The 21,113-nt window shown below is 43.4% G+C and overlaps 30 non-coding genes across 30 annotated transcripts; all 30 read right to left on the bottom strand.

The window, feature by feature from the left end:
• Positions 1-207: 207 nt before the first annotated feature.
• trnai-uau (transfer RNA isoleucine (anticodon UAU)) lies at positions 208-301 on the bottom strand. Its single transcript has 2 exons — positions 264-301; positions 208-243 (listed from the first exon to the last, which is right to left on the bottom strand). It is a non-coding gene; the product is annotated as a tRNA-Ile (tRNA).
• A 409-nt stretch (positions 302-710) lies between these two features.
• On the bottom strand, positions 711-804 carry trnai-uau (transfer RNA isoleucine (anticodon UAU)). The gene is made up of 2 exons: positions 767-804; positions 711-746 (listed from the first exon to the last, which is right to left on the bottom strand). It is a non-coding gene; the product is annotated as a tRNA-Ile (tRNA).
• Positions 805-1,216: 412 nt separating this feature from the next.
• On the bottom strand, positions 1,217-1,309 carry trnai-uau (transfer RNA isoleucine (anticodon UAU)). Its single transcript is given in 2 exon segments — positions 1,217-1,252; positions 1,272-1,309. It is a non-coding gene; the product is annotated as a tRNA-Ile (tRNA).
• A 263-nt stretch (positions 1,310-1,572) lies between these two features.
• trnai-uau (transfer RNA isoleucine (anticodon UAU)) lies at positions 1,573-1,666 on the bottom strand. Its single transcript has 2 exons — positions 1,629-1,666; positions 1,573-1,608 (listed from the first exon to the last, which is right to left on the bottom strand). It is a non-coding gene; the product is annotated as a tRNA-Ile (tRNA).
• Positions 1,667-2,076: 410 nt separating this feature from the next.
• On the bottom strand, positions 2,077-2,170 carry trnai-uau (transfer RNA isoleucine (anticodon UAU)). Its single transcript has 2 exons — positions 2,133-2,170; positions 2,077-2,112 (listed from the first exon to the last, which is right to left on the bottom strand). It is a non-coding gene; the product is annotated as a tRNA-Ile (tRNA).
• A 256-nt stretch (positions 2,171-2,426) lies between these two features.
• On the bottom strand, positions 2,427-2,520 carry trnai-uau (transfer RNA isoleucine (anticodon UAU)). Its single transcript has 2 exons — positions 2,483-2,520; positions 2,427-2,462 (listed from the first exon to the last, which is right to left on the bottom strand). It is a non-coding gene; the product is annotated as a tRNA-Ile (tRNA).
• Positions 2,521-3,778: 1,258 nt separating this feature from the next.
• Positions 3,779-3,872, bottom strand: trnai-uau (transfer RNA isoleucine (anticodon UAU)). The gene is made up of 2 exons: positions 3,835-3,872; positions 3,779-3,814 (listed from the first exon to the last, which is right to left on the bottom strand). It is a non-coding gene; the product is annotated as a tRNA-Ile (tRNA).
• A 256-nt stretch (positions 3,873-4,128) lies between these two features.
• trnai-uau (transfer RNA isoleucine (anticodon UAU)) lies at positions 4,129-4,222 on the bottom strand. The gene is made up of 2 exons: positions 4,185-4,222; positions 4,129-4,164 (listed from the first exon to the last, which is right to left on the bottom strand). It is a non-coding gene; the product is annotated as a tRNA-Ile (tRNA).
• A 411-nt stretch (positions 4,223-4,633) lies between these two features.
• trnai-uau (transfer RNA isoleucine (anticodon UAU)) lies at positions 4,634-4,727 on the bottom strand. Its single transcript has 2 exons — positions 4,690-4,727; positions 4,634-4,669 (listed from the first exon to the last, which is right to left on the bottom strand). It is a non-coding gene; the product is annotated as a tRNA-Ile (tRNA).
• A 411-nt stretch (positions 4,728-5,138) lies between these two features.
• On the bottom strand, positions 5,139-5,232 carry trnai-uau (transfer RNA isoleucine (anticodon UAU)). Its single transcript has 2 exons — positions 5,195-5,232; positions 5,139-5,174 (listed from the first exon to the last, which is right to left on the bottom strand). It is a non-coding gene; the product is annotated as a tRNA-Ile (tRNA).
• Positions 5,233-5,638: 406 nt separating this feature from the next.
• On the bottom strand, positions 5,639-5,732 carry trnai-uau (transfer RNA isoleucine (anticodon UAU)). The gene is made up of 2 exons: positions 5,695-5,732; positions 5,639-5,674 (listed from the first exon to the last, which is right to left on the bottom strand). It is a non-coding gene; the product is annotated as a tRNA-Ile (tRNA).
• A 411-nt stretch (positions 5,733-6,143) lies between these two features.
• Positions 6,144-6,237, bottom strand: trnai-uau (transfer RNA isoleucine (anticodon UAU)). Its single transcript has 2 exons — positions 6,200-6,237; positions 6,144-6,179 (listed from the first exon to the last, which is right to left on the bottom strand). It is a non-coding gene; the product is annotated as a tRNA-Ile (tRNA).
• A 258-nt stretch (positions 6,238-6,495) lies between these two features.
• On the bottom strand, positions 6,496-6,589 carry trnai-uau (transfer RNA isoleucine (anticodon UAU)). Its single transcript has 2 exons — positions 6,552-6,589; positions 6,496-6,531 (listed from the first exon to the last, which is right to left on the bottom strand). It is a non-coding gene; the product is annotated as a tRNA-Ile (tRNA).
• Positions 6,590-7,000: 411 nt separating this feature from the next.
• On the bottom strand, positions 7,001-7,094 carry trnai-uau (transfer RNA isoleucine (anticodon UAU)). Its single transcript has 2 exons — positions 7,057-7,094; positions 7,001-7,036 (listed from the first exon to the last, which is right to left on the bottom strand). It is a non-coding gene; the product is annotated as a tRNA-Ile (tRNA).
• Positions 7,095-7,505: 411 nt separating this feature from the next.
• trnai-uau (transfer RNA isoleucine (anticodon UAU)) lies at positions 7,506-7,599 on the bottom strand. The gene is made up of 2 exons: positions 7,562-7,599; positions 7,506-7,541 (listed from the first exon to the last, which is right to left on the bottom strand). It is a non-coding gene; the product is annotated as a tRNA-Ile (tRNA).
• A 256-nt stretch (positions 7,600-7,855) lies between these two features.
• Positions 7,856-7,949, bottom strand: trnai-uau (transfer RNA isoleucine (anticodon UAU)). The gene is made up of 2 exons: positions 7,912-7,949; positions 7,856-7,891 (listed from the first exon to the last, which is right to left on the bottom strand). It is a non-coding gene; the product is annotated as a tRNA-Ile (tRNA).
• Positions 7,950-8,360: 411 nt separating this feature from the next.
• Positions 8,361-8,454, bottom strand: trnai-uau (transfer RNA isoleucine (anticodon UAU)). The gene is made up of 2 exons: positions 8,417-8,454; positions 8,361-8,396 (listed from the first exon to the last, which is right to left on the bottom strand). It is a non-coding gene; the product is annotated as a tRNA-Ile (tRNA).
• A 411-nt stretch (positions 8,455-8,865) lies between these two features.
• trnai-uau (transfer RNA isoleucine (anticodon UAU)) lies at positions 8,866-8,959 on the bottom strand. The gene is made up of 2 exons: positions 8,922-8,959; positions 8,866-8,901 (listed from the first exon to the last, which is right to left on the bottom strand). It is a non-coding gene; the product is annotated as a tRNA-Ile (tRNA).
• Positions 8,960-9,370: 411 nt separating this feature from the next.
• trnai-uau (transfer RNA isoleucine (anticodon UAU)) lies at positions 9,371-9,464 on the bottom strand. Its single transcript has 2 exons — positions 9,427-9,464; positions 9,371-9,406 (listed from the first exon to the last, which is right to left on the bottom strand). It is a non-coding gene; the product is annotated as a tRNA-Ile (tRNA).
• A 410-nt stretch (positions 9,465-9,874) lies between these two features.
• On the bottom strand, positions 9,875-9,968 carry trnai-uau (transfer RNA isoleucine (anticodon UAU)). Its single transcript has 2 exons — positions 9,931-9,968; positions 9,875-9,910 (listed from the first exon to the last, which is right to left on the bottom strand). It is a non-coding gene; the product is annotated as a tRNA-Ile (tRNA).
• A 405-nt stretch (positions 9,969-10,373) lies between these two features.
• trnai-uau (transfer RNA isoleucine (anticodon UAU)) lies at positions 10,374-10,467 on the bottom strand. Its single transcript has 2 exons — positions 10,430-10,467; positions 10,374-10,409 (listed from the first exon to the last, which is right to left on the bottom strand). It is a non-coding gene; the product is annotated as a tRNA-Ile (tRNA).
• A 761-nt stretch (positions 10,468-11,228) lies between these two features.
• Positions 11,229-11,322, bottom strand: trnai-uau (transfer RNA isoleucine (anticodon UAU)). The gene is made up of 2 exons: positions 11,285-11,322; positions 11,229-11,264 (listed from the first exon to the last, which is right to left on the bottom strand). It is a non-coding gene; the product is annotated as a tRNA-Ile (tRNA).
• Positions 11,323-11,733: 411 nt separating this feature from the next.
• trnai-uau (transfer RNA isoleucine (anticodon UAU)) lies at positions 11,734-11,827 on the bottom strand. The gene is made up of 2 exons: positions 11,790-11,827; positions 11,734-11,769 (listed from the first exon to the last, which is right to left on the bottom strand). It is a non-coding gene; the product is annotated as a tRNA-Ile (tRNA).
• Positions 11,828-12,238: 411 nt separating this feature from the next.
• On the bottom strand, positions 12,239-12,332 carry trnai-uau (transfer RNA isoleucine (anticodon UAU)). Its single transcript has 2 exons — positions 12,295-12,332; positions 12,239-12,274 (listed from the first exon to the last, which is right to left on the bottom strand). It is a non-coding gene; the product is annotated as a tRNA-Ile (tRNA).
• Positions 12,333-13,092: 760 nt separating this feature from the next.
• On the bottom strand, positions 13,093-13,186 carry trnai-uau (transfer RNA isoleucine (anticodon UAU)). Its single transcript has 2 exons — positions 13,149-13,186; positions 13,093-13,128 (listed from the first exon to the last, which is right to left on the bottom strand). It is a non-coding gene; the product is annotated as a tRNA-Ile (tRNA).
• Positions 13,187-13,597: 411 nt separating this feature from the next.
• trnai-uau (transfer RNA isoleucine (anticodon UAU)) lies at positions 13,598-13,691 on the bottom strand. Its single transcript has 2 exons — positions 13,654-13,691; positions 13,598-13,633 (listed from the first exon to the last, which is right to left on the bottom strand). It is a non-coding gene; the product is annotated as a tRNA-Ile (tRNA).
• A 256-nt stretch (positions 13,692-13,947) lies between these two features.
• trnai-uau (transfer RNA isoleucine (anticodon UAU)) lies at positions 13,948-14,041 on the bottom strand. Its single transcript has 2 exons — positions 14,004-14,041; positions 13,948-13,983 (listed from the first exon to the last, which is right to left on the bottom strand). It is a non-coding gene; the product is annotated as a tRNA-Ile (tRNA).
• A 411-nt stretch (positions 14,042-14,452) lies between these two features.
• Positions 14,453-14,546, bottom strand: trnai-uau (transfer RNA isoleucine (anticodon UAU)). The gene is made up of 2 exons: positions 14,509-14,546; positions 14,453-14,488 (listed from the first exon to the last, which is right to left on the bottom strand). It is a non-coding gene; the product is annotated as a tRNA-Ile (tRNA).
• Positions 14,547-14,957: 411 nt separating this feature from the next.
• trnai-uau (transfer RNA isoleucine (anticodon UAU)) lies at positions 14,958-15,051 on the bottom strand. Its single transcript has 2 exons — positions 15,014-15,051; positions 14,958-14,993 (listed from the first exon to the last, which is right to left on the bottom strand). It is a non-coding gene; the product is annotated as a tRNA-Ile (tRNA).
• Positions 15,052-16,317: 1,266 nt separating this feature from the next.
• Positions 16,318-16,411, bottom strand: trnai-uau (transfer RNA isoleucine (anticodon UAU)). The gene is made up of 2 exons: positions 16,374-16,411; positions 16,318-16,353 (listed from the first exon to the last, which is right to left on the bottom strand). It is a non-coding gene; the product is annotated as a tRNA-Ile (tRNA).
• Positions 16,412-21,113: the final 4,702 nt, after the last annotated feature.

Below are 21,113 nucleotides of genomic sequence, written 5' to 3' on the forward strand. Positions count from 1 at the left end.
GATATTCTGACCAGCTCAAAATTACAGTTGAGGTACCAAGCAAGCTCAATTGGTCGAGCATGAGACTCTTAATCTCAGTTTGCGAACAGCTGTGCCTGCACGCTGAAGTGTTATCTCAAAGACATACCAATTAATTATGAAACAGATTGAATAAATTATCCTTTTCTGGACAAGAAACAGACAGTCAGAGGGTTCAAGAAAAGACGTTGCTCCTGGTGAGGCTCGAACTCACAACCTCGGCATTGCTTCACTGAATACTGTTGTATAAGTACCACGCGCTAACCGACTGCGCCACAGGAGCTATATAGCACTCTCATTGATCACCATATTTTGCACAAACGGAGTTGTACGATATTCTGACCAGCTCAAAATTACAGTTGAGGTACCAAGCAAGCTCAGTCGGTCGAGCATGAGACTCTTAATCTCAGGGTTGTGTGTTGCAACCCCACATTGGGTGATATTTTTTCTCTGCCGAAGTACCAACTCAGTTTGCGAACAGCCAAACGCTTGGATTTTCCAGCAGGCTTGCCACCCTGCATTGCTGATGTGTCAGGCAAAGCTGGTAATGCAGAAGACTATGCATTTGAATCGCAGCTGTGCCTGCACTCTGACCTGTTATCTCAAAGACATACCAATTACTTCTGAAACAGATTGAATAAATTATCCTTTTCTGGACAAGGAATAGACAGTCAGAGGGTTCAAAAAGACTTTGCTCCTGGTGAGGCTCAAACTCACAACCTCGGCATTGCTTCACTGAATACTGTTGTATAAGTACCACGCGCTAACCAACTGCGCCACAGGAGCTATATAGCACTCTCATTGATCACCATATTTTGCACAAACGGAGTTGTACGATATTCTGACCAGCTCAAAATTACAGTTGAGGTACCAAGCAAGCTCAGTCGGTCGAGCATGAGACTCTTAATCTCAGGGTTGTGTGTTGCAACCCCACATTGGGTTATATTTTTTCTCTGCCGAAGTACCAACTCAGTTTGCGAACAGCCAAACGCTTGGATTTTCCAGCAGGCTTGCCACCCTGCATTGCTGATGTGTCAGGCAAAGCTGGTAATGCAGAAGACTATGCATTTGAATCGCAGCTGTGCCTGCACTCTGAACCTGTTATCTCAAAGACATACCAATTACTTCTGAAACAGATTGAATAAATTATCCTTTTCTGGACAAGGAATAGACAGTCAGAGGGTTCAAGAAAAGAATTTGCTCCTGGTGAGGCTCAAACTCACAACCTCGGCATTGCTTCACTGAATACTGTTTATAAGTACCACGCGCTAACCAACTGCGCCACAGGAGCTATATAGCACTCTCATTGATCACCATATTTTGCACAAACGGAGTTGTACGATATTCTGACCAGCTCAATATTACAGTTGAGGTACCAAGCAAGCTCAATTGGTCGAGCATGAGACTCTTAATCTCAGTTTGCATTTGAATCGCAGCTGTGCCTGCACGCTGAAGTGTTATCTCAAAGACATACCAATTACTTCTGAAACAGATTGAATAAATTATCCTTTTCTGGACAAGAAACAGACAGTCAGAGGGTTCAAGAAAAGACTTTGCTCCTGGTGAGGCTCGAACTCACAACCTCGGCATTGCTTCACTGAATACTGTTGTATAAGTACCACGCGCTAACCGACTGCGCCACAGGAGCTATATAGCACTCTCATTGATCACCATATTTTGCACAAACGGAGTTGTACGATATTCTGACCAGCTCAAAATTACAGTTGAGGTACCAAGCAAGCTCAGTCGGTCGAGCATGAGACTCTTAATCTCAGGGTTGTGTGTTGCAACCCCACATTGGGTGATATTTTTCTCTGCCGAAGTACCAACTCAGTTTGCGAACAGCCAAACGCTTGGATTTTCCAGCAGGCTTGCCACCCTGCATTGCTGATGTGTCAGGCAAAGCTGGTAATGCAGAAGACTATGCATTTGAATCGCAGCTGTGCCTGCACTCTGACCTGTTATCTCAAAGACATACCAATTACTTCTGAAACAGATTGAATAAATTATCCTTTTCTGGACAAGGAATAGACAGTCAGAGGGTTCAAGAAAAGAATTTGCTCCTGGTGAGGCTTGAACTCACAACCTCGGCATTGCTTCACTGAATACTGTTGTATAAGTACCACGCGCTAACCGACTGCGCCACAGGAGCTATATAGCACTCTCATTGATCACCATATTTTGCACAAACGGAGTTGTACGATATTCTGACCAGCTCAAAATTACAGTTGAGGTACCAAGCAAGCTCAATTGGTCGAGCATGAGACTCTTAATCTCAGTTTGCGAACAGCTGTGCCTGCACGCTGAAGTGTTATCTCAAAGACATACCAATTAATTATGAAACAGATTGAATAAATTATCCTTTTCTGGACAAGAAACAGACAGTCAGAGGGTTCAAGAAAAGACGTTGCTCCTGGTGAGGCTCGAACTCACAACCTCGGCATTGCTTCACTGAATACTGTTGTATAAGTACCACGCGCTAACCGACTGCGCCACAGGAGCTATATAGCACTCTCATTGATCACCATATTTTGCACAAACGGAGTTGTACGATATTCTGACCAGCTCAAAATTACAGTTGAGGTACCAAGCAAGCTCAGTCGGTCGAGCATGAGACTCTTAATCTCAGGGTTGTGTGTTGCAACCCCACATTGGGTGATATTTTTCTCTGCCGAAGTACCAACTCAGTTTGCGAACAGCCAAACGCTTGGATTTTCCAGCAGGCTTGCCACCCTGCATTGCTGATGTGTCAGGCAAAGCTGGTAATGCAGAAGACTATGCATTTGAATCGCAGCTGTGCCTGCACTCTGACCTGTTATCTCAAAGACATACCAATTACTTATGAAATAGATTGAATAAATGATCCTTTTCTGGACAAGAAATAGACAATCAGAGTGTTCAAGAAAAGAATTTGCTCATGGTGAGTCTCAAACTCACAACCTCGGCATTGCTTCACTGAATACTGCTTTAGAAGTACCACGCGCTAACCAACTGCGCCACAGGAGCTATATAGCACTCTCATTGATCACCATATTTTGCACAAACGGAGTTGTACGATATTCTGACCAGCTCAAAATTACAGTTGAGGTACCAAGCAAGCTCAATTGGTCGAGCATGAGACTTTTAATCTCAGTTTGCGAACAGCTGTGCCTGCACGCTGAAGTGTTATCTCAAAGACATACCAATTACTTATGAAACAGATTGAATAAATTATCCTTTTCTGGACAAGAAACAGACAGTCAGAGGGTTCAAGAAAGACGTTGCTCCTGGTGAGGCTCGAACTCACAACCTCGGCATTGCTTCACTGAATACTGTTGTATAAGTACCACTCGAACTCACAACAAGGAGCTATATAGCACTCTCATTGATCACCATATTTTGCACAAACGGAGTTGTACGATATTCTGACCAGCTCAAAATTACAGTTGAGGTACCAAGCAAGCTCAGTCGGTCGAGCATGAGACTCTTAATCTCAGGGTTGTGTGTTGCAACCCCACATTGGGTGATATTTTTTCTCTGCCGAAGTACCAACTCAGTTTGCGAACAGCCAAACGCTTGGATTTTCCAGCAGGCTTGCCACCCTGCATTGCTGATGTGTCAGGCAAAGCTGGTAATGCAGAAGACTATGCATTTGAATCGCAGCTGTGCCTGCACTCTGACCTGTTATCTCAAAGACATACCAATTACTTCTGAAACAGATTGAATAAATTATCCTTTTCTGGACAAGGAATAGACAGTCAGAGGGTTCAAGAAAAGAATTTGCTCCTGGTGAGGCTCAAACTCACAACCTCGGCATTGCTTCACTGAATACTGCTTTATAAGTACCACGCGCTAACCAACTGCGCCACAGGAGCTATATAGCACTCTCATTGATCACCATATTTTGCACAAACGGAGTTGTACAATATTCTGACCAGCTCAAAATTACAGTTGAGGTACCAAGCAAGCTCAATTGGTCGAGCATGAGACTCTTAATCTCAGTTTGCGAACAGCTGTGCCTGCACGCTGAAGTGTTATCTCAAAGACATACCAATTAATTATGAAACAGATTGAATAAATTATCCTTTTCTGGACAAGAAACAGACAGTCAGAGGGTTCAAGAAAAGACGTTGCTCCTGGTGAGGCTCGAACTCACAACCTCGGCATTGCTTCACTGAATACTGTTGTATAAGTACCACGCGCTAACCGACTGCGCCACAGGAGCTATATAGCACTCTCATTGATCACCATATTTTGCACAAACGGAGTTGTACGATATTCTGACCAGCTCAAAATTACAGTTGAGGTACCAAGCAAGCTCAGTCGGTCGAGCATGAGACTCTTAATCTCAGGGTTGTGTGTTGCAACCCCACATTGGGTGATATTTTTTCTCTGCCGAAGTACCAACTCAGTTTGCGAACAGCCAAACGCTTGGATTTTCCAGCAGGCTTGCCACCCTGCATTGCTGATGTGTCAGGCAAAGCTGGTAATGCAGAAGACTATGCATTTGAATCGCAGCTGTGCCTGCACTCTGACCTGTTATCTCAAAGACATACCAATTACTTCTGAAACAGATTGAATAAATTATCCTTTTCTGGACAAGGAATAGACAGTCAGAGGGTTCAAGAAAAGACTTTGCTCCTGGTGAGGCTCGAACTCACAACCTCGGCATTGCTTCGCTGAATACTGTTGTATAAGTACCACGCGCTAACCGACTGCGCCACAGGAGCTATATAGCACTCTCATTGATCACCATATTTTGCACAAACGGAGTTGTACGATATTCTGACCAGCTCAAAATTACAGTTGAGGTACCAAGCAAGCTCAGTCGGTCGAGCATGAGACTCTTAATCTCAGGGTTGTGTGTTGCAACCCCACATTGGGTGATATTTTTTCTCTGCCGAAGTACCAACTCAGTTTGCGAACAGCCAAACGCTTGGATTTTCCAGCAGGCTTGCCACTCTGCATTGCTGATGTGTCAGGCAAAGCTGGTAATGCAGAAGACTATGCATTTGAATCGCAGCTGTGCCTGCACTCTGACCTGTTATCTCAAAGACATACCAATTACTTCTGAAACAGATTGAATAAATTATCCTTTTCTGGACAAGGAATAGACAGTCAGAGGGTTCAAGAAAAGAATTTGCTCCTGGTGAGGCTCAAACTCACAACCTCGGCATTGCTTCACTGAATACTGTTGTATAAGTACCACGCGCTAACCGACTGCGCCACAGGAGCTATATAACACTCTCATTGATCACCATATTTTGCACAAACGGAGTTGTACGATATTCTGACCAGCTCAAAATTACAGTTGAGGTACCAAGCAAGCTCAGTCGGTCGAGCATGAGACTCTTAATCTCAGGGTTGTGGGTTGCAACCCCACATTGAGTGATATTTTTTCTCTGCCGAAGTACCAACTCAGTTTGCGAACAGCCAAACGCTTGGATTTTCCAGCTCTTACCCTGCATTGCTGATGTGTCAGGCAAAGCTGGTAATGCAGAAGACTATGCATTTGAATCGCAGCTGTGCCTGCACGCTGAAGTGTTATCTCAAAGACATACCAATTACTTCTGAAACAGATTGAATAAATTATCCTTTTCTGGACAAGGAATAGACAGTCAGAGGGTTCAAGAAAAGACTTTGCTCCTGGTGAGGCTCGAACTCACAACCTCGGCATTGCTTCACTGAATACTGTTGTATAAGTACCACGCGCTAACCGACTGCGCCACAGGAGCTATATAGCACTCTCATTGATCACCATATTTTGCACAAACGGAGTTGTACGATATTCTGACCAGCTCAAAATTACAGTTGAGGTACCAAGCAAGCTCAGTCGGTCGAGCATGAGACTCTTAATCTCAGGGTTGTGTGTTGCAACCCCACATTGGGTGATATTTTTTCTCTGCCGAAGTACCAACTCAGTTTGCGAACAGCCAAACGCTTGGATTTTCCAGCAGGCTTGCCACCCTGCATTGCTGATGTGTCAGGCAAAGCTGGTAATGCAGAAGACTATGCATTTGAATCGCAGCTGTGCCTGCACTCTGACCTGTTATCTCAAAGACATACCAATTACTTATGAAATAGATTGAATAAATGATCCTTTTCTGGACAAGAAACAGACAGTCAGAGGGTTCAAGAGAAGAATTTGCTCATGGTGAGGCTCAAACTCACAACCTCGGCATTGCTTCACTGAATACTGCTTTATAAGTACCACGCGCTAACCAACTGCGCCACAGGAGCTATATAGCACTCTCATTGATCACCATATTTTGCACAAACGGAGTTGTACGATATTCTGACCAGCTCAAAATTACAGTTGAGGACCACCAAGCAAGCTCAATTGGTCGAGCATGAGACTCTTAATCTCAGTTTGCGAACAGCTGTGCCTGCACGCTGAAGTGTTATCTCAAAGACATACCAATTAATTATGAAACAGATTGAATAAATTATCCTTTTCTGGACAAGAAACAGACAGTCAGAGGGTTCAAGAAAAGACTTTGCTCCTGGTGAGGCTCGAACTCACAACCTCGGCATTGCTTCACTGAATACTGTTGTATAAGTACCACGCGCTAACCGACTGCGCCACAGGAGCTATATAGCACTCTCATTGATCACCATATTTTGCACAAACGGAGTTGTACGATATTCTGACCAGCTCAAAATTACAGTTGAGGTACCAAGCAAGCTCAGTCGGTCGAGCATGAGACTCTTAATCTCAGGGTTGTGTGTTGCAACCCCACATTGGGTGATATTTTTTCTCTGCCGAAGTACCAACTCAGTTTGCGAACAGCCAAACGCTTGGATTTTCCAGCAGGCTTGCCACCCTGCATTGCTGATGTGTCAGGCAAAGCTGGTAATGCAGAAGACTATGCATTTGAATCGCAGCTGTGCCTGCACGCTGAAGTGTTATCTCAAAGACATACCAATTACTTCTGAAACAGATTGAATAAATTATCCTTTTCTGGACAAGGAATAGACAGTCAGAGGGTTCAAGAAAAGACTTTGCTCCTGGTGAGGCTCGAACTCACAACCTCGGCATTGCTTCACTGAATACTGTTGTATAAGTACCACGCGCTAACCGACTGCGCCACAGGAGCTATATAGCACTCTCATTGATCACCATATTTTGCACAAACGGAGTTGTACGATATTCTGACCAGCTCAAAATTACAGTTGAGGTACCAAGCAAGCTCAGTCGGTCGAGCATGAGACTCTTAATCTCAGGGTTGTGTGTTGCAACCCCACATTGGGTGATATTTTTTCTCTGCCGAAGTACCAACTCAGTTTGCGAACAGCCAAACGCTTGGATTTTCCAGCAGGCTTGCCACCCTGCATTGCTGATGTGTCAGGCAAAGCTGGTAATGCAGAAGACTATGCATTTGAATTGCAGCTGTGCCTGCACTCTGACCTGTTATCTCAAAGACATACCAATTACTTATGAAATAGATTGAATAAATGATCCTTTTCTGGACAAGAAACAGACAGTCAGAGGGTTCAAGAGAAGAATTTGCTCATGGTGAGGCTCAAACTCACAACCTCGGCATTGCTTCACTGAATACTGCTTTATAAGTACCACGCGCTAACCAACTGCGCCACAGGAGCTATATAGCACTCTCATTGATCACCATATTTTGCACAAACGGAGTTGTACGATATTCTGACCAGCTCAAAATTACAGTTGAGGTACCAAGCAAGCTCAATTGGTCGAGCATGAGACTCTTAATCTCAGTTTGCGAACAGCTGTGCCTGCACGCTGAAGTGTTATCTCAAAGACATACCAATTAATTATGAAACAGATTGAATAAATTATCCTTTTCTGGACAAGAAACAGACAGTCAGAGGGTTCAAGAAAAGACGTTGCTCCTGGTGAGGCTCGAACTCACAACCTCGGCATTGCTTCACTGAATACTGTTGTATAAGTACCACGCGCTAACCGACTGCGCCACAGGAGCTATATAGCACTCTCATTGATCACCATATTTTGCACAAACGGAGTTGTACGATATTCTGACCAGCTCAAAATTACAGTTGAGGTACCAAGCAAGCTCAGTCGGTCGAGCATGAGACTCTTAATCTCAGGGTTGTGTGTTGCAACCCCACATTGGGTGATATTTTTTCTCTGCCGAAGTACCAACTCAGTTTGCGAACAGCCAAACGCTTGGATTTTCCAGCAGGCTTGCCACCCTGCATTGCTGATGTGTCAGGCAAAGCTGGTAATGCAGAAGACTATGCATTTGAATCGCAGCTGTGCCTGCACTCTGACCTGTTATCTCAAAGACATACCAATTACTTCTGAAACAGATTGAATAAATTATCCTTTTCTGGACAAGGAATAGACAGTCAGAGGGTTCAAGAAAAGACTTTGCTCCTGGTGAGGCTCGAACTCACAACCTCGGCATTGCTTCGCTGAATACTGTTGTATAAGTACCACGCGCTAACCGACTGCGCCACAGGAGCTATATAGCACTCTCATTGATCACCATATTTTGCACAAACGGAGTTGTACGATATTCTGACCAGCTCAAAATTACAGTTGAGGTACCAAGCAAGCTCAGTCGGTCGAGCATGAGACTCTTAATCTCAGGGTTGTGTGTTGCAACCCCACATTGGGTGATATTTTTTCTCTGCCGAAGTACCAACTCAGTTTGCGAACAGCCAAACGCTTGGATTTTCCAGCAGGCTTGCCACCCTGCATTGCTGATGTGTCAGGCAAAGCTGGTAATGCAGAAGACTATGCATTTGAATCGCAGCTGTGCCTGCACGCTGAAGTGTTATCTCAAAGACATACCAATTACTTCTGAAACAGATTGAATAAATTATCCTTTTCTGGACAAGGAATAGACAGTCAGAGGGTTCAAGAAAAGACTTTGCTCCTGGTGAGGCTCGAACTCACAACCTCGGCATTGCTTCACTGAATACTGTTGTATAAGTACCACGCGCTAACCGACTGCGCCACAGGAGCTATATAGCACTCTCATTGATCACCATATTTTGCACAAACGGAGTTGTACGATATTCTGACCAGCTCAAAATTACAGTTGAGGTACCAAGCAAGCTCAGTCGGTCGAGCATGAGACTCTTAATCTCAGGGTTGTGGGTTGCAACCCCACATTGAGTGATATTTTTTCTCTGCCGAAGTACCAACTCAGTTTGCGAACAGCCAAACGCTTGGATTTTCCAGCAGGCTTGCCACCCTGCATTGCTGATGTGTCAGGCAAAGCTGGTAATGCAGAAGACTATGCATTTGAATCGCAGCTGTGCCTGCACGCTGAAGTGTTATCTCAAAGACATACCAATTACTTCTGAAACAGATTGAATAAATTATCCTTTTCTGGACAAGGAATAGACAGTCAGAGGGTTCAAGAAAAGACTTTGCTCCTGGTGAGGCTCGAACTCACAACCTCGGCATTGCTTCACTGAATACTGTTGTATAAGTACCACGCGCTAACCGACTGCGCCACAGGAGCTATATAGCACTCTCATTGATCACCATATTTTGCACAAACGGAGTTGTACGATATTCTGACCAGCTCAAAATTACAGTTGAGGTACCAAGCAAGCTCAGTCGGTCGAGCATGAGACTCTTAATCTCAGGGTTGTGTGTTGCAACCCCACATTGGGTGATATTTTTTCTCTGCCGAAGTACCAACTCAGTTTGCGAACAGCCAAACGCTTGGATTTTCCAGCAGGCTTGCCACCCTGCATTGCTGATGTGTCAGGCAAAGCTGGTAATGCAGAAGACTATGCATTTGAATCGCAGCTGTGCCTGCACTCTGACCTGTTATCTCAAAGACATACCAATTACTTCTGAAACAGATTTAATAAATTATCTTTTCTGGACAAGGAATAGACAGTCAGAGGGTTCAAGAAAAGACTTTGCTCCTGGTGAGGCTCGAACTCACAACCTCGGCATTGCTTCACTGAATACTGCTTTATAAGTACCACGCGCTAACCGACTGCGCCACAGGAGCTATATAGCACTCTCATTGATCACCATATTTTGCACAAACGGAGTTGTACGATATTCTGACCAGCTCAAAATTACAGTTGAGGTACCAAGCAAGCTCAGTCGGTCGAGCATGAGACTCTTAATCTCAGGGTTGTGTGTTGCAACCCCACATTGGGTGATATTTTTTCTCTGCCGAAGTACCAACTCAGTTTGCGAACAGCCAAACGCTTGGATTTTCCAGCAGGCTTGCCACCCTGCATTGCGTCAGGCAAAGCTGGTAATGCAGAAGACTATGCATTTGAATCGCAGCTGTGCCTGCACTCTGACCTGTTATCTCAAAGACATACCAATTACTTCTGAAACAGATTGAATAAATTATCCTTTTCTGGACAAGGAATAGACAGTCAGAGGGTTCAAGAAAAGACTTTGCTCCTGGTGAGGCTCGAACTCACAACCTCGGCATTGCTTCACTGAATACTGTTGTATAAGTACCACGCGCTAACCGACTGCGCCACAGGAGCTATATAGCACTCTCATTGATCACCATATTTTGCACAAACGGAGTTGTACGATATTCTGACCAGCTCAAAATTACAGTTGAGGTACCAAGCAAGCTCAGTCGGTCGAGCATGAGACTCTTAATCTCAGGGTTGTGTGTTGCAACCACACATTGGGTGATATTTTTTCTCTGCCGAAGTACCAACTCAGTTTGCGAACAGCCAAACGCTTGGATTGTCCAGCAGGCTTGCCACCCTGCATTGCTGATGTGTCAGGCAAAGCTGGTAATGCAGAAGACTATGCATTTGAATTGTAACTGTGCCTGCACTCTGACCTGTTATCTCAAAGACAAACCAATTACTTATGAAATAGATTGAATAAATGATCCTTTTCTGGACAAGAAACAGACAGTCAGAGGGTTCAAGAGAAGAATTTGCTCATGGTGAGGCTCAAACTCACAACCTTCGCATTGCTTCACTGAATACTGCTTTATAAGTACCACCCGCTAACCAACTGCGCCACAGGAGCTATATAGCATTCTCATTGATCACCTTATTTTGCACAAACGGAGTTGTACGATATTCTGACCAGCTCAAAATTACAGTTGAGGTACCAAGCAAGCTCAATTGGTCGAGCATGAGACTCTTAATCTCAGTTTGCGAACAGCTGTGCCTGCACGCTGAAGTGTTATCTCAAAGACATACCAATTACTTATGAAACAGATTGAATAAATTATCCTTTTCTGGACAAGAAACAGACAGTCAGAGGGTTCAAGAAAAGACGTTGCTCCTGGTGAGGCTCGAACTCACAACCTCGGCATTGCTTCGCTGAATACTGTTGTATAAGTACCACGCGCTAACCGACTGCGCCACAGGAGCTATATAGCACTCTCATTGATCACCATATTTTGCACAAACGGAGTTGTACGATATTCTGACCAGCTCAAAATTACAGTTGAGGTACCAAGCAAGCTCAGTCGGTCGAGCATGAGACTCTTAATCTCAGGGTTGTGTGTTGCAACCCCACATTGGGTGATATTTTTTCTCTGCCGAAGTACCAACTCAGTTTGCGAACAGCCAAACGCTTGGATTTTCCAGCAGGCTTGCCACCCTGCATTGCTGATGTGTCAGGCAAAGCTGGTAATGCAGAAGACTATGCATTTGAATCGCAGCTGTGCCTGCACTCTGACCTGTTATCTCAAAGACATACCAATTACTTATGAAACAGATTGAATAAATGATCCTTTTCTGGACAAGAAACAGACAGTCAGAGGGTTCAAGAGAAGAATTTGCTCATGGTGAGGCTCAAACTCACAACCTCGGCATTGCTTCACTGAATACTGCTTTATAAGTACCACGCGCTAACCAACTGCGCCACAGGAGCTATATAGCACTCTCATTGATCACCATATTTTGCACAAACGGAGTTGTACGATATTCTGACCAGCTCAAAATTACAGTTGAGGTACCAAGCAAGCTCAGTTGGTCGAGCATGAGACTCTTAATCTCAGGGTTGTGGGTTGCAACCCCACATTGGGTGATATTTTTTCTCTGCCGAAGTACCAACTCAGTTTGCGAACAGCCAAACGCTTGGATTTTCCAGCAGGCTTGCCACCCTGCATTGCTGATGTGTCAGGCAAAGCTGGTAATGCAGAAGACTATGCATTTGAATCGCAGCTGTGCCTGCACTCTGACCTGTTATCTCAAAGACATACCAATTACTTCTGAAACAGATTGAATAAATTATCCTTTTCTGGACAAGGAATAGACAGTCAGAGGGTTCAAGAAAAGACTTTGCTCCTGGTGAGGCTCGAACTCACAACCTCGGCATTGCTTCACTGAATACTGTTGTATAAGTACCACGCGCTAACCAACTGCGCCACAGGAGCTATATAGCACTCTCATTGATCACCATATTTTGCACAAAAGGAGTTGTACGATATTCTGACCAGCTCAAAATTACAGTTGAGGTACCAAGCAAGCTCAGTCGGTCGAGCATGAGACTCTTAATCTCAGGGTTGTGTGTTGCAACCCCACATTGGGTGATATTTTTCTCTGCCGAAGTACCAACTCAGTTTGCGAACAGCCAAACGCTTGGATTTTCCAGCAGGCTTGCCACCCTGCATTGCTGATGTGTCAGGCAAAGCTGGTAATGCAGAAGACTATGCATTTGAATTGCAGCTGTGCCTGCACTCTGACCTGTTATCTCAAAGACATACCAATTACTTATGAAATAGATTGAATAAATGATCCTTTTCTGGACAAGAAACAGACAGTCAGAGGGTTCAAGAGAAGAATTTGCTCATGGTGAGGCTCAAACTCACAACCTAGGCATTGCTTCACTGAATACTGCTTTATAAGTACCACGCGCTAACCAACTGCGCCACAGGAGCTATATAGCATTCTCATTGATCACCATATTTTGCACAAACGGAGTTGTACGATATTCTGACCAGCTCAAAATTACAGTTGAGGTACCAAGCAAGCTCAATTGGTCGAGCATGAGACTCTTAATCTCAGTTTGCGAACAGCTGTGCCTGCACGCTGAAGTGTTATCTCAAAGACATACCAATTACTTATGAAACAGATTGAATAAATTATCCTTTTCTGGACAAGAAATAGACAGTCAGAGGGTTCAAGAAAAGACGTTGCTCCTGGTGAGGCTCGAACTCACAACCTCGGCATTGCTTCACTGAATACTGCTTTATAAGTACCACGCGCTAACCGACTGCGCCACAGGAGCTATATAGCACTCTCATTGATCACCATATTTTGCACAAACGGAGTTGTACGATATTCTGACCAGCTCAAAATTACAGTTGAGGTACCAAGCAAGCTCAGTTGGTCGAGCATGAGACTCTTAATCTCAGGGTTGTGGGTTGGAGCCCCACGTTGGGTGATATTTTTTCTCTGCCGAAGTACCAACTCAGTTTGCGAACAGCCAAACGCTTGGATTTTCCAGCAGGCTTGCCACCCTGCATTGCTGATGTGTCAGGCAAAGCTGGTAATGCAGAAGACTATGCATTTGAATCGCAGCTGTGCCTGCACTCTGTAGTGTTATCTCAAAGACATACCAATTACTTCTGAAACAGATTGAATAAATTATCCTTTTCTGGACAAGGAATAGACAGTCAGAGGGTTCAAGAAAAGACTTTGCTCCTGGTGAGGCTCGAACTCACAACCTCGGCATTGCTTCACTGAATACTGTTGTATAAGTTCCATGCGCTAACCAACTGCGCCACAGGAGCTATATAGCACTCTCATTGATCACCATATTTTGCACAAACGGAGTTGTACGATATTGTGACAAGCTCAAAATTACAGTTGAGGTACCAAGCAAGCTCAATTGGTCGAGCATGAGACTCTTAATCTCAGTTTGCGAACAGCTGTGCCTGCACGCTGAAGTGTTATCTCAAAGACATACCAATTACTTATGAAACAGATTGAATAAATTATCCTTTTCTGGACAAGAAATAGACAGTCAGAGGGTTCAAGAAAAGTCGCTGCTCCTGGTGAGGCTCGAACTCACAACCTCGGCATTGCTTCACTGAATACTGCTTTATAAGTACCACACGCTAACCGACTGCGCCACAGGAGCTATATAGCACTCTCATTGATCACCATATTTTGCACAAACGGAGTTGTACGATATTCTGACCAGCTCAAAATTACAGTTGAGGTACCAAGCAAGCTCAGTTGGTCGAGCATGAGACTCTTAATCTCAGGGTTGTGGGTTGGAGCCCCACGTTGGGTGATATTTTTTCTCTGCCGAAGTACCAACTCAGTTTGCGAACAGCCAAACGCTTGGATTTTCCAGCAGGCTTGCCACCCTGCATTGCTGATGTGTCAGGCAAAGCTGGTAATGCAGAAGACTATGCATTTGAATCGCAGCTGTGCCTGCACGCTGAAGTGTTATCTCAAAGACATACCAATTACTTCTGAAACAGATTGAATAAATTATCCTTTTCTGGACAAGGAATAGACAGTCAGAGGGTTCAAGAAAAGACTTTGCTCCTGGTGAGGCTCGAACTCACAACCTCGGCATTGCTTCACTGAATACTGTTGTATAAGTACCACGCGCTAACCGACTGCGCCACAGGAGCTATATAGCACTTTCATTGATCAACATATTTTGCACAAACGGAGTTGTACGATATTCTGACCAGCTCAAAATTACAGTTGAGGTACCAAGCAAGCTCAGTTGGTCGAGCATGAGACTCTTAATCTCAGGGTTGTGGGTTGGAGCCCCACGTTGGGTGATATTTTTTCTCTGCCGAAGTACCAACTCAGTTTGCGAACAGCCAAACGCTTGGATTTTCCAGCAGGCTTGCCACCCTGCATTGCTGATGTGTCAGGCAAAGCTGGTAATGCAGAAGACTATGCATTTGAATTGCAGCTGTGCCTGCACTCTGACCTGTTATCTCAAAGACATACCAATTACTTATGAAATAGATTGAATAAATGATCCTTTTCTGGACAAGAAACAGACAGTCAGAGGGTTCAAGAGAAGAATTTGCTCATGGTGAGGCTCAAACTCACAACCTCGGCATTGCTTCACTGAATACTGCTTTATAAGTACCACACGCTAACCGACTGCGCCACAGGAGCTATATAGCACTCTCATTGATCACCATATTTTGCACAAACGGAGTTGTACGATATTCTGACCAGCTCAAAATTACAGTGGAGGTACCAAGCAAGCTCAGTTGGTCGAGCATGAGACTCTTAATCTCAGGGTTGTGGGTTGGAATCCCACGTTGGGTGATATTTTTTCTCTGCCGAAGTACCAACTCAGTTTGCGATCAGCCAAACGCTTGGATTTTCCAGCAGGCTTGCCACCCTGCATTGCTGATGTGTCAGGCAAAGCTGGTAATGCAGAATACTATGCATTTGAATCGCAGCTGTGCCTGCACGCTGAAGTGTTATCTCAAAGACATACCAATTACTTCTGAAACAGATTGAATAAATTATCCTTTTCTGGACAAGGAATAGACAGTCAGAGGGTTCAAGAAAAGTCTTTGCTTCTGGTGAGGCTCGAACTCACAACCTCGGCATTGCTTCACTGAATACTGTTGTATAAGTTCTAATGCGCTAACCGACTGCGCCACAGGAGCTATACAGCACTCTCATTGATCACCATATTTTGCACAAACGGAGTTGTACGATATTCTGACCAGCTCAAAATTACAGTGGAGGTACCAAGCAAGCTCAGTTGGTCGAGCATGAGACTCTTAATCTCAGGGTTGTGGGTTGGAATCCCACGTTGGGTGATATTTTTTCTCTGCCGAAGTACCAACTCAGTTTGCGATCAGCCAAACGCTTGGATTTTCCAGCAGGCTTGCCACCCTGCATTGCTGATGTGTCAGGCAAAGCTGGTAATGCAGAATACTATGCATTTGAATCGCAGCTGTGCCTGCACGCTGAAGTGTTATCTCAAAGACATACCAATTACTTCTGAAACAGATTGAATAAATTATCCTTTTCTGGACAAGGAATAGACAGTCAGAGGGTTCAAGAAAAGTCTTTGCTTCTGGTGAGGCTCGAACTCACAACCTCGGCATTGCTTCACTGAATACTGTTGTATAAGTTCTAATGCGCTAACCGACTGCGCCACAGGAGCTATACAGCACTCTCATTGATCACCATATTTTGCACAAACGGAGTTGTACGATATTCTGACCAGCTCAAAATTACAGTTGAGGTACCAAGCAAGCTCAGTTGGTCGAGCATGAGACTCCTAATCTCAGTTTGCGAACAGCTGTGCCTGCACGCTGAAGTGTTATCTCAAAGACATACCAATTACTTATGAAACAGATTGAATAAATTATCCTTTTCTGGACAAGAAATAGACAGAGAGGGTTCAAGAAAATTCTTTGCTCCTGGTGAGGCTCGAACTCACAACCTCGGCATTACTTCGCTGAATACTGTTGTATAAGTAGCACGCGCTAACCGAATGCGCCACAGGAGCTATATAGCAATCTCATTGATCACCATATTTTGCACAAACGGAGTTGTACGATATTCTGACCAGCTCAAAATTACAGTTGAGGTACCAAGCAAGCTCAGTTGGTCGAGCATGAGACTCTTAATCTCAGTTTGCGAACAGCTGTGCCTGCACGCTGAAGTGTTATCTCAAAGACATACCAATTACTTATGAAACAGATTGAATAAATTATCCTTTTCTGGACAAGAAATAGACAGTCAGACGGTTCAAGAAAAGAATTTGCTCATGGTGAGGCTCAAACTCACAACCTCGGCATTGCTTCACTGAATACTGCTTTATAAGTACCACGCGCTAAACAACTGCGCCACAGGAGCTATGCAAAACACTCTCATTGATCACCATATTTTACACAAACGGAGTTGTACGATATTCTGACCAGCTCAAAATTACAGTTGAGGTACCAAGCAAGCTCAGTCGGTCGAGCATGCGACTCTTAATCTCAGGGTTGTGGGTTCGAGCCCCACGTTGGGTGATTTTTTTTTTCTGCCGAAGTACCAACTCAGTTTGCGAACTGCCAAACTCTTGGATTTTCCAGCAGGCTTGCCACCCTGCATTGCTGATGTGTCAGGCAAAGCTGGTAATGCAGAAGACTATGCATTTGAATCGCAGCTGTGCCTGCACGCTGAAGTGTTATCTCAAAGACATACCAATTACTTATGAAACAGATTGAATAAATTATCATTTTCTGGACAAGAAATAGACAGAGAGGGTTCAAGAAAAGACGTTGCTCCTGGTGAGGCTCGAACTTTGTCTTCCAACAAGACAATGATCCAAAACATAAAGCAAAATCTACAATGGAATGGTTCAAAAATAAACATATCCAGGTGTTAGAATGGCCAAGTCAAAGTCCAGACCTGAATCCAATCGAGAATCTGTGGAAAGAACTGAAAACTGCTGTTCACAAATGCTCTCCATCCAACCTCACTGAGCTCGAGCTGTTTTGCAAGGAGGAATGGGAAAAAAATTCTCGATGTGCAAAACTGATAGAGACATACCCCAAGCGACTTACAGCTGTAATCGCAGCAAAAGGTGGCGCTACAAAGTATTAACTTAAGGGGGCTGAATAATTTTGCACGCCCAATTTTTGATTTGTTAAAAAAGTTTGAAATATCCAATAAATGTCGTTCCACTTCATGATTGTGTCCCACTTGTTGTTGATTCTTCACAAAAAATACAGTTTTATATCTTTATGTTTGAAGCCTGAAATGTGGCAAAAGGTCGCAAATTTCAAGGGTGCCGAATACTTTCGCAAGGCACTGTATATACTGTACTCTATACCATCTACTGTATCTTGCCTATGCCGTTCGGCCATCACTCATTCATATATTGTTATGTACATATTCTTATTCATTGCTTTAAGTATAATTTTTTTTATCATAGGTTGACTTCAACTGTGAGAGACAGAATATAAAGCAATGAATAAGAATATGTACATAAGGTAGTTGTTGTGAAATTATTACGTTAGATTACTTGTTAGACATTACTACATGGTAGAAACTAGAAGCACAAGCATTTCGCTACACTCACATTAACATCTGCTTACCATGTATGTGTATGTAACAAATAACATTTGATTTGATTTGATGTGACAAGAAATAGACAGGCAGTGTTCAAAAAAATTCTTGCTCCTCGTGAAGCTCAAACTCACAGACATCCGCTCTGACTTTCGAGCAGGCTTACCACCCTGCATTGCTGACATGTCAGGCTGAGCTGGTGATACAGGAGAACATGGCGAATGGCTTCTTATCGCAAACGTACAAATCATTACCAATTATGACATAACCATTTCTCCTAAACGGAAAATACTTTGAAGACGAAACTTGGTGAGCATAGGTTTGGCCTAATGTGGTGTTAGCCCAGAAACAAGATGGCATCTAGGCATCAACACTTTTTGAGTTAAGGCCATTTTTCTGGGATAAAAGGTCAAAAACAAAAATAGAGCACTAATTTCACTGCTTCACGTAAAAGTACATAAACCTACAGTGTCAGGAAAAAAATAACCAGCCATTTATAAATCGTAATTTATGAGATATCGTACAATGTACAATTGGTGATGGTCAAAGAAATGTGAATTTTTTCAAAAAAGTTATAGATCCAGTTTCGGTGTATTCAGACAAATCCGTTTAAGGTGGGTTTTGGAGCTCTGCGAGATTTCTGAGATTTTCTGTGATTTTCTGAAATACCACACACTCATTCAACCCTCTGTAAATAAGTCAGTTCTTAACGTAAAGACTTAAAACTCAAAATTTTGTAAGAACCTATCCCAAGGAGGATATGTGTTCACTTTCACCTTCCTGTGTCAAACGGAAGTGCCTTAAATTGGGGTCACAGGGGCTGTTTCAAAGAGTTAAAAAGGTCAGATCTTTCCAAAGCTTCGTATGTGTCATTAGACAACCCTCATGAACTGTAAATCAGTAATTTCTCCAGACGTTAATGAAAACACACACACAAACACACACACACACACAAACACACACAGCTAGGATGGAGAGACACAGTGCAGGGTTTAACTTCACTAGGATAGGGGGCAGCATTCTGATTTTTCTTTCAACAAGGCATCCTTCACTCATGCTGCCAAACATACCCTTGTAAAACTGCCTATCCTACCAATACTCGACTTCGGCGACGTCATTTACAAAACAGCCTCCAACACTCTACTCAACAAATTAGATGCAGTCTATCACAGTGCATCCGTTTTGTCACCAAAGCCCCATATACTACCCACCACTGTGACCTGTATGCACTCGTTGGCTGGCCCTCGCATCATATTCGTCGCCAAACCCACTGGCTCCAGGTCATCTACAAGTCTTTGCTAGGTAAAGCCCCGCCTTATCTCACCTCACTGGTCACCATAGCAGCACCCACCCGCAGCACACACTCCAGCAGGTATATTTCACTGGTCACCCCCAAAGCCAACTCCTCCTTTGACTGCCTTTTCTTCCAGTTCTCTGCTACCAATGACTGGAAAGAACTGTAAAAATCACTGAAGCTGGAAATTCTTATCTCCCTCGCTAACTTCAAGCACCGGCTGTCAGAGCAGCTCACAGATCATTGCACCTGTACATAGCCCATCTGTAAATAGCCCATCCAACTACCTCATCTCCATAATGTATTTATATATATTTATTTTGCTCCTTTGCACCCCAGCATCTCTACCTGCACATTCATCTTCTGCACATCTATCACAGTGTTTAATTGCTATACCGTAATTACCTCGCCACTATGGCCTATTTTATTGCCTTACCTCCCTTATCTTTCCTCATTTGCACACACTGTACAGTATATATACTTATTTTTTTCTACTGTATTATTGACTGTATGTTTGTTTATTCCATGTGCAACTCTATGTTGTTGTATGTGTCTAACGTCTTTGCTTTATCTTGGCCATGTCACAGTTGTAAATGAGAACCTGTTCTCAACTAGCCTACCTGAATAAATAAAGGGGAAATAAATTACAAATAAAACATTTGGCAGTTTTCTGAAGCTGGGCTCCATGTCTGCTGTGAAAATAAAGGGGAACTTTTGTATTCAATAAGCATAAATTGCATATATTTTCATCACAGTGAGCAGATTGGATTAATAGATGGAACATTTCTATAAACTCTAGCTACGTACAGTGGGGCAAAAAAGTATTTAGTCAGCCACCAATTGTGCAAGTTCTCCCACTTTAAAAGATGAGAGAGGCCTGTAATTTTCATCATAGGTACACTTCAACTATGACAGACAAAATGAGAAAATAAATCCAGAAAATCACATTGTAGGATTTTTTATTTATTTATTTGCAAATTATGGTGGAAAATAAGTATTTGGTCAATAACAAAAGTTTCTCAATACAATATCAACAGCCTTTTCCTTCATGCTTTTTCTCTCAGGAGAACAACTTGGGGTCCATGTGGAGTGAGCATGGTGAGAGATCCAGTCCAAACTTCTCTTATGCTGCTGGTGTACTGGTAGGAAAATGGACAAAGACATAATGACTGTAAAGGACAGTAGTGGCGGCTCAGGTGAGAGACATTATCAAGGGTCATCCACTTTGAACATGTGTCATTAAAAGGACAAACTGAAACACTATCTGAAGAAGAACATGAAGAAACACTAGGAAGAATGAGTGCCGGGTACCGAGGGGGGTGGTCAACCATGCCCGTAATTGATTTTGGCTTGTCCAGAATTGTTGATTTGATTGTGAAGGTCTGCACACTGTAAAATGAATAGTAATTTAGACTAAGAATGTATTGAAATACCAATCTGTCATTTCCACAAATGATGAGAAAAGTGAGGGTCTTAAATTAAAGTGATAGAACCAACGTGAAGCAGACTGTCATTATAAATTCGGGTTGGATAATTTATCAATAATTATGATTTGGAAAGACAAGGTTTCTATAGACAGTGCTGTCCAGAGGATGGTGAAACAGTTAGATGCCAACTCTGAATGAGCCCCATTTCCCCCTGTAGGTACAGACGATGAGGAGTGAGCATGGTGAGAGATCCAGTCCAAACTTCTCTTATGCTGCTGGTGTACTGGTAGGAAAATGGACAAAGACATAATGACTGTAAAGGACAGTAGTGGCGGCTCAGGTGAGAGACATTATCAAGGGTCATCCACTTTGAACATGTGTCATTAAAAGGACAAACTGAAACACTATCTGAAGAAGAACATGAAGAAACA

Source organism: Oncorhynchus masou, chromosome 5, assembly GCF_036934945.1.
Source record: "Oncorhynchus masou masou isolate Uvic2021 chromosome 5, UVic_Omas_1.1, whole genome shotgun sequence".
Classification (NCBI taxonomy): Eukaryota; Metazoa; Chordata; class Actinopteri; order Salmoniformes; family Salmonidae; genus Oncorhynchus; species Oncorhynchus masou.